Consider the following 8765-nt stretch of genomic DNA (forward strand, 5'->3'; position numbering starts at 1 on the left):
CATTTCGCTTGCCCCACGATCTCTTCCATTCCACATTATTGTACAGTACCCACTTTTCATCACCCGTCACAATTTGTTTTAAAAATGGAACATTTTCATTACTTTTAAGTAGAGAATCGCATGCAGAAATATGGTCAAGAAGGTTTTTTTCACTTAACATGTGTGGAACCCAAACATCAAAGTGATTCACATAACCAAGCTGGTGCAAATGATTTTCAACGCTTGATTTGGATATTTTGAGTATGTCAGCTATCTCCCGCATTATATAACGCTTATTGTTCTTAATTAATGTCTCGATTTGATCACTATCAACTTCAACTGGTCTACCTGACCATGGAGCATCATCCAGCGAGAAATCTCCAGCAAGAAACTTCGCAAACCACTTTTTTTTTTCACAAAGCACTTTTGACACGTCTAATCACTCACAGCACCTTCGCCATACACTGCACACATCTTTCTTTATGTTTCAGTTGCGTTTTTAGCTTTCTTGAAATAATAAAGCATAATATGCTGAAAATGTTGCTTTTTCTTTCAACTTCATATTAAAATGGCTACAAAAAAATTCAGTTTTTTTTAACTATTTATTTATTTATTTATTTATTTATTTATTTTTGGCGGTGTCAGGTCTTAGTTGCAGCATGCAGTATCTTCATTGCGTCTCATGGGCTTCTCTCTAGTTGTGTTGCATGGGCTCCAGAGCACGTGGGCTCTGTAGGTGCAGCATGCAGGCTCTCTAGTTGTGGCTCACATGCTCAGTAGTTGCAGCATGCGGGCTTAGTTGCCCTGCAGCATGTGGGATCTTAGTTCCCCAACCAGGGATTGAACCTGCGTCCCCTGCATTGGAAGGCAGATTCTAAACCACTGGACCACTAGGGAAGTCCCCCAAAATGCAATTTTGATAAGTTTTTTTTTTTAAATGCACGCTGATATGACAGCTGTCACAATACAATCTAACAAAACTGTTTCGAATGAAGTTAAAGACAACGAAGTGCTACTAGAGCCATCTTATGGAAAAAACCAAACGAACTTTGTGGCCAATCCAATATATATAGGCCTCATGGTAGCCGCAAAGCAAAAACCTATAGAGATACACAAAAGATAATGAGAAAGGAATCTAAGCATACCACTAAAGAAAGTCATCAAACCACAGAGGCAGTGACAAGAGAAGAAGAAAGGGACAGAGGAACTAAAAAACAGCCAGGAAACAAATAACAAAATGGCAATAAGGATGTACCTATCAATAATTAAATGTAAATAGACTAAATTCTCCAATCAAAACACATACAGTGGCTGGAATGGATAAAAATCAAGACCCATCTATATGCTGCCTATAAGAAACTCACTTCAGACATAAGGACACACAGACTGAAAGTGAAGGGAATAAAAAAAAAAAGATATTCCATGTAAATGGAAACCAAAAGAAAGCTGGGGTAGCTATATTTACACAAAGTAGATTTTAAAAAGAAGACTGTAATAAGCTAATAAGGGCATTACATAATGATAATGGGTATAGAGGATACGTATCTCAACATAATAAAGTCCACGTATGACAAACCCATAGCTAACATCATACTCAAAGGTGAAAAGTGAAAAGCTTTTCCTCTAAGATCAGGAACGAGACAAGGATGCCTACACTCACCACTTTTATTTAATAGAGTACTGAAAGTCCTAGGCAGAACAATTAGGCAAGAAAAAGAATAAAAGGTATCCAATTTAGAAAGGAAGAAGTAAAACTGTCACTATCTACAGATGACATGATATTATGTATAGAAAACCCTAAAGACTCCACCAAAGAACTATTAGAACTAATAAATGAATTCAGTAAAGTTTCAGTATACAAAATCAAAGTATAGAAATTTGTTGCATTTCTATACACTAATAATGAACTATCAGAAAGAGAAATTAAGAAAACAATCCCATTTACAATTGATCAAAAAGAATGAAATACATAAGAATAAATTTAACCGAGAAACTGAAAGACCTCTACACTTAAAACTGTAAGATGTTAATGAAAGATTGAAGAAAACACAAATAAATGGAAAGATATTCCATGCTCATGGATTGTAAGAATTAATATTGTAAAAATGTCTACACTACCCAAAGGAATCTACAGAGTCAATGCAATTCCTATCAAAAGTCCAGTGGTGTATTTCCCTGGTGGTCCAGTGGTTAACACTCTGTGCTTCCAATGCAGGGGGCGCAGGTTTGAACCCTGGTCAGGGAACTAAGATCCCACATGTTGCACAGCATGGTCACAAAATAATAATAATAATAAAAATAAAATAAAAGTCCAGTGGTAATTTCACAGAAATAGAACAAACAATCCTAAAATTTGTATGGAACCACAAAAGATCCCAAATAGCCAAAGCAATCTTGAGAAACAAGAACAAAGCTGGAGGTATCAATCCCTTGATTTCAAACTATATCACAAAGCTATAGTAATCAAAACCATATGGTATTGGCATAAAAACAAATACATAGGGCTTCCCTGGTGGCACAGTGGTTGAGAGTCCGCCTGCCGATGCAGGGGACACGGGTTCATGCCCCGGTCCAGGAGGATCCCACATGCCATGGAGCAGCTAGGCCTGTGAGCCATGGCCGCTGAGCCTGTGCATCCGGAGCCTGTGCTCCGCAACAGGAGAGGCCACAGCAGTGAGAGGCCCGCGTACCGAAAAAAAAAAAAAAAACATAACTCAATGGAACAAAACAGAGAGCCCAGAAATAAGCCCACACATATATGGTCAACTAATTTATGACGAAGGAGCCAATAATATACAATGGAGAAAGGATAGTCTTTTCATAAATGGTGTTGGGAAAACAGGACAGTCACATGCAAAGGAATGAAACTGGACACAAAAATTAACTTAAAGTAGATTAAAGACCTGAATGTAAGACCTGAAACCATAAAGCTCCTAAAAGTAAATATAGGAGGTAAGCTCCTTGACATCAGTCTTGGTGATGATTTTTTTGGACTTCACACCAAAAGCAAAGGCAACAAAAGCAAAAATCAACAAGTGGGACTAAATCAAACTAAAAAGTTTCTGTACAGAAAAGGAAACCATCCACAAAAATGAAAAGGCAACCTACTGAATGGGAGAAAATACTTGCATATCATATATCTGATAAGGGGTTAATATCCAAAATATATTTAAAAAAAAACTCATCCAACTCAATAGCAATAAACCCCCCCAAAAAAATCCAATTAAAAATGTGTAGAGTGGGACTTCCCTGCCGGTCCAGTGGTTAAGACTTTGCCTACCAATGCAGAGGGTGAGGGTTCAATCCCTGGTTAGGGAGCTAGGATCCCACATGCCTTGCAGCCAAAAAACCAAAACATAAAACAAAGCAATATTGTAACAAATTCAACAAAGACTTTTTTTAAAAAATGGTCTACATCACAAAAAAATTATTTAAAAAATTTATTTTAAATGGGCAGAGGATCTAAACAGACATTTTTCCAGAGAAGACAAAACATACAGAAGGCCAACAGACACATGAAAAGATGTTCAATGTCATTAATCATCAGGGAAATGCAAATCAAAACCACAATGAGATATCACCTCACACCTGTCAGAATGGCTATCATCAAAAAGATAACAAATAACAAGTGTTGGTGAGGGTGTGGAGAAAAGGGAACCTTTGTACACTGTTGGTGAGAATGTAAATTGGTGCAGCCACTGTAGAAAACAGTATGGAGATTCCTGAAAAAAATGAAAATAGATCCACCACATGATCCAGCAATTCCACTCCTGGGTATTTATCCGAAGAAAACAAAAACACTAATTCAAGATATATGAACCCCTATGTTCACTGAAGCATCATTTACAGTAGCCAAGATATGGAAGCAACCTAAGTGCTCATCAATAGATGAATGGATAAATAAGATGTGGTATACGCTTGTGTGTGTGTGTGTGTGTGTGTGTGTGTATAATTCAGCCATAAAAAAAAGAATTAAATCTTGTCATTTGGCCATTTGGGACAACATGGACGGACCTAGAGGGTATTACGCTAAGTGAAATAAGTCAGACAGAGAAAAACAAATACTGTACGATTTCACTTGTATGTGGAATCTTAAAAATGGAACAATTGAACAAACATAACAAAATAGAAACAGTCATAGATACAGAGAACAAACAGGTGGTTGCCAGGGGTGGAGGGGTAGGTGGAGGAGTGAAATAGGTGAGGGAGATTAAGAGATACAAAATTCCAGTTACAAAATAAATAAGTCATGGGATTAAATGTACAGTGTGGGGAATATAGTCAATGATTATGCAAATCTTTGTATGGTGACAGATGGTAACTAGACTTATCATGGTGATCATTTTGAAATGGATAGAAATATCAAATCACTATGCTGTGTACCAGGAACTAACACAGAGCTGTAGGTCAATTATACTTCAACAAACAAACAAACATAGAAAAAGAGATCAGATTTGTAGTTACCAGATGTGAGGGGTGGGTGAAGAGGAATTGGATGAAGGCAGTCAAAAGGTACAAACTTTCAGTTATCAGATAAATAAGTATTAGGGTTGTAATGTACAATGATAAATATAATTAACACTGCTGTACGTTATATACGAAAGTTGCTGAAAGTAAATTTCAGCAGAAGAAAAGAATTTTTTCTATTTCTTCAATTTTGTAACTATATGAGATGATGGATAGTCACTAAACTTATTGTGATCATCATTTCATGACTATGTAAGTCAAATCATTATGCTGTATACCTTAAACTTATACAGTGCTGTATGTCAACTATATCTCAATAAAAATCTCAAAAAAACTGGAAAGGAAAAAATATATACACCCTCCAGAAAGATTTTAGGGCTGTTACGATAGATGTAAGCATTTTATTACAAAAAAATGGGCCGAGGATCTGAATAGACGTTTCTCCAAAGAAGACATACAGAAGGCCAAGAGGTACATGAAAAGATGCTCAACAGCATTAATCATCAGGGAAATGCAAATCAAACCCATAGCGAGATATCACCTCACACCTGTTAGAATGGCAATTATCAAAAACACAAGAAATAAAAAGTGTTGGTAAGGATGTGGAGAAAAGGGGACCCTGTGCACTGTTGGTGGGAATGTAAATTGGTGCAGCCACTACAGAAAATGGTATGGAGCTTCCTCAAAAAATTAAAAATAGAACTACTGTAAGATCCAGCAATTCCAGTCTTGGGTATTTATCCAAAGAAAATGAAAACACTAACTCAAAAAGATACATGTACCCCATGTTCACTGCAGCATTATTTACAATAGCCAAGATATGAAAACAACTTAAGTGTCCACTGATGGATAAATGGATAAAGAAAATGTGGTATATGTATACAATGGAATATTATTCAGCCATAAAAAAGAATGTAATCCTGCTTTTTGTGACAACATGGATGGGCTTTGAGGGCATTATGCTAAGCTCATAGATACAAAGAACAAATTGATGGTTTCCAGAGGCTGGAGGGTGGGGAGAGGATGTGGACAAAATGGGTGAAGGGGGTCAAAAGGTACAAACTTCCAGTTATAAATAAGTCATGGGGATGTAATGTACAGCATAGTGACTATAATTAATAATACTGCACTGCATGTTTGAAAGCTGCTAAGAGAATAAATCTTAAAAGTTCTCATCTACTCCAAAAATTTTGTAACTGTGTATGATGACAGATGTTAACTAGACTTATTGTGGTGATCATTTTGCAATATATACAAATATCAAATCATTATGTTGTACACCAGAAACGAATACAATGTTGTATGTCAATTATACTTCAATCTAAACATTTTTTTTTTTTTCTTGCGTTATGCGGGCCTCTCACTGTTGTGGCCTCTCCCATTTGCGGAGCACAGGCTCCGGACGCGCAGGCTCAGCGGCCATGGCTCACGGGCCCAGCCGCTCCGCGGCATGTGGGATCCTCCCGAAACGGGGCACGAACCCGCGTCTCCTGCATCGGCAGGCGGACTCTCAAGCACTGCGCCACCAGGGAAGCCCTAAACATTTTTTTAATTTAAAATAAAATAAAATAGGTAGGGAAACATTATACCATAATGGTATCTCCTCTCTTTCATGCTCTATGTAATTCAAGAAGAACCATGTGCTTAGCACTATAAAAGATATAAAATAGGCATACGATGTGGTCCCTGTTCTCAAGGAGATTCCAAGTTAGGTGGGGGGACATGCTAAAGAAGTCAGGAGGAGGGCTTCCCTGGTGGCACAGTGGTTAAGAATCTGCCTGCCAATACAGGGGACACAGGTTCAAGCCCTGGTCCTGGAACATCCTACATGCCGCGGAGCTACTAAGCCCATGCACCACAACTACCGAGCCTGCGCTCTACAGCCCGCGAGCCACAACTACTGAAGCCCGTGCATCTAGAGCCTGTGCTCTGCAACAAGAGAAGCCACCGCAATGAGAAGCCCGCATGCCACAACGAAGAGTAGCCCCCACTCGCTGCAACTAGGGAAAGCCCGTGCGCAGCAACGAAGACCCAATGCAGCCAAAAATAAATAAATAAAATAAATAAATTTTTAAAATATATATTAAAAAAAAAAAGTCAGGAGGAGGCACGCCTAAACTCAGTAAATGGTTCAGTTTAAGAGGTTTAGAAAATACGCTGAGTAGGCAGAACAGGAGCCCAAACACCAAGGTAAGTTTAGACCTTGATAGAGAAGTATGGCAGTATTAAAGCTTTCAAATAAGAAGAGTGATATTATCACATTAGCTCCCTATTTAAACCCCTTCAACTTCCCATGATTCCTATAATAAAATCTAAATTCCCTAGTACAGTAGAGTTTTTAAGACCCTGGTAAGATCTGCTAGCTCCTTATGTCTCTAATCACTATTGCCACCTAGTGCCACCTTCCTTCTCTTGCCATCTTGAACTTCTCTGTGTTCTCTGAAGATGTCATACTCCTTCTCACTTTAGGACTTTTGAATGTGCTGTCACCTCTGTTTGAAACACTTGATTATCCACCTCTTCTTCAATATCATTTCTTTCACAAAGCTCATCAAACCCATAATTCCTTCTTTGTCCCCCATCCATTAAAATATAAGATCCACAAAAGCAGGGGACCTTACCTGTCTTCTTCACCACTACGTCCCCAGCACCTAGCGCAGGGTCTAGCGCAGTGTAAAACAGAGTAAGAAGCTTCTGAAGAAGAATAAATAGGGGAGTTGTAATTAATTAACTATAAAGCATGCAAGGGCTATGTTAAGAATTCCTGCAAAATAAGCCAAGGAGATGAGAGATTAGAGATGATGGTCAAAGGAAGAGAGAAATTAAGATGAGTCAGTTGGGAAAGGAAGTGCTACATTCACTTTCTGGGGCATGTCGAGTTGGCAGTACCAATGTGACATGCAAATGTTCAGAATATAATTGGAGAGAGGTTATGACTAGAGATACAGATTTGGGAGCTGTCAGCACTGAGGAGATAAGTGAAGCCCTGGGACTAAAAAAGTTCTAAAAGGGAGAGTGTAGAAAGAAAGGGCTGAAATGCTGAAAGCTGAACCCTTGATAAAGGCTACAGTTAGGTGACAGGAAGAGGGAGGAAAACAAAAGAATTCACAGCATGGTACAAGAAGAAGAATGCCAATCATGCTGGGAGAATTTCACAGAATAGGTGTTGAGTAGTGTTTAGCTAAGAAGCCAAGGAGGATGAAGACCAGGGAAAGGCCTTAGATTTGGCAAGAGACCACTGAGAGCCTTGGAGAGTCACATATTAGTGACAGAAGCAATTCAAGTGGTGGAGCCAACCAAAGGGCACAGATTTTTGTCAGCAATGTGACCATTTGGGATGACATCTAACTTCTGAAAGAAGCTGTTGTAATATAAGACTCCCAGAAAAAGGCAGCCTGAGTCAAAGTGTTAGGTAATGAAGAAAAGAAAACATAATCCAACTAACTGCACATTACACAAATAGAAAAGCCAGTAACTCACAGGGGAGAAACCCAAAACAGAACACACGGCGGGCAGAGACGACATGTATGCACAGCGATACAGATGAAATTCGCAAACAATCTTGAGAAAAAGAAACCAGACCCCAGTGAAGCCAGACTTAAAATAGTAGATCTCATACGATTCCATTTACCTACAAAGCAAAAACAGGCCAAATTAACCGATGCTGTTAAAAGTCAGGATAGTGGTTGCTTTTTGGGAAAGGTGAATGGAAAGAGGCCCAACAGTGGCTTTGGGCGTGCAGATCACGTACTGTTTATTAACGTGGGTGTCAGTTACAGACTGTGCTCACTGCTCTACACTTAGGACGTGTGCACTTTTCTGCAGGCATATTGCAGTAAAAAGCTTAAAAACCTCAAAAAACAGGGCTTCCCTGGTGGCGCAGTGCTTGAGAATCTGCCTGCCAATGCAGGGGACACGGGTTTGAGCCCTGGTCTGGGAGGATCCCACATGCCACGGAGCAACTGGGCCCGTGAGCCACACCCACTGAGCCTGCGTGTCTGGAGCCTGTGCTCCGCAACAAGAGAGGCCTCGATAGTGAGAGGCCCGCGCACCGCGATGAAGAGTGGCCCTCACTTGCCACAACTAGAGAAAGTCCTCGCACAGAAATGAAGACCCAACACAGCCAAAAATAAATATAAATAAATTTTAAAAAATTTTAAAAACAAAAAACAAAAACACAAAAAACCTCAAAAAACAAACATGAGGAGGCTGGTAGACTAGAATGGTGAGACACTCTCAGGCCTTTGGTTTTAAACAGAACTTTTTTAGTTCCCCTACCAGGGATCAAACCCGGGCCCCGTGCAGTGGAAGTGGAAGAG

The sequence above is a fragment of the Lipotes vexillifer genome, unplaced genomic scaffold, assembly GCF_000442215.2.
Source record: "Lipotes vexillifer unplaced genomic scaffold, Lipotes_vexillifer_v1.1 scaffold1114, whole genome shotgun sequence".
Classification (NCBI taxonomy): domain Eukaryota; kingdom Metazoa; phylum Chordata; class Mammalia; order Artiodactyla; family Lipotidae; genus Lipotes; species Lipotes vexillifer.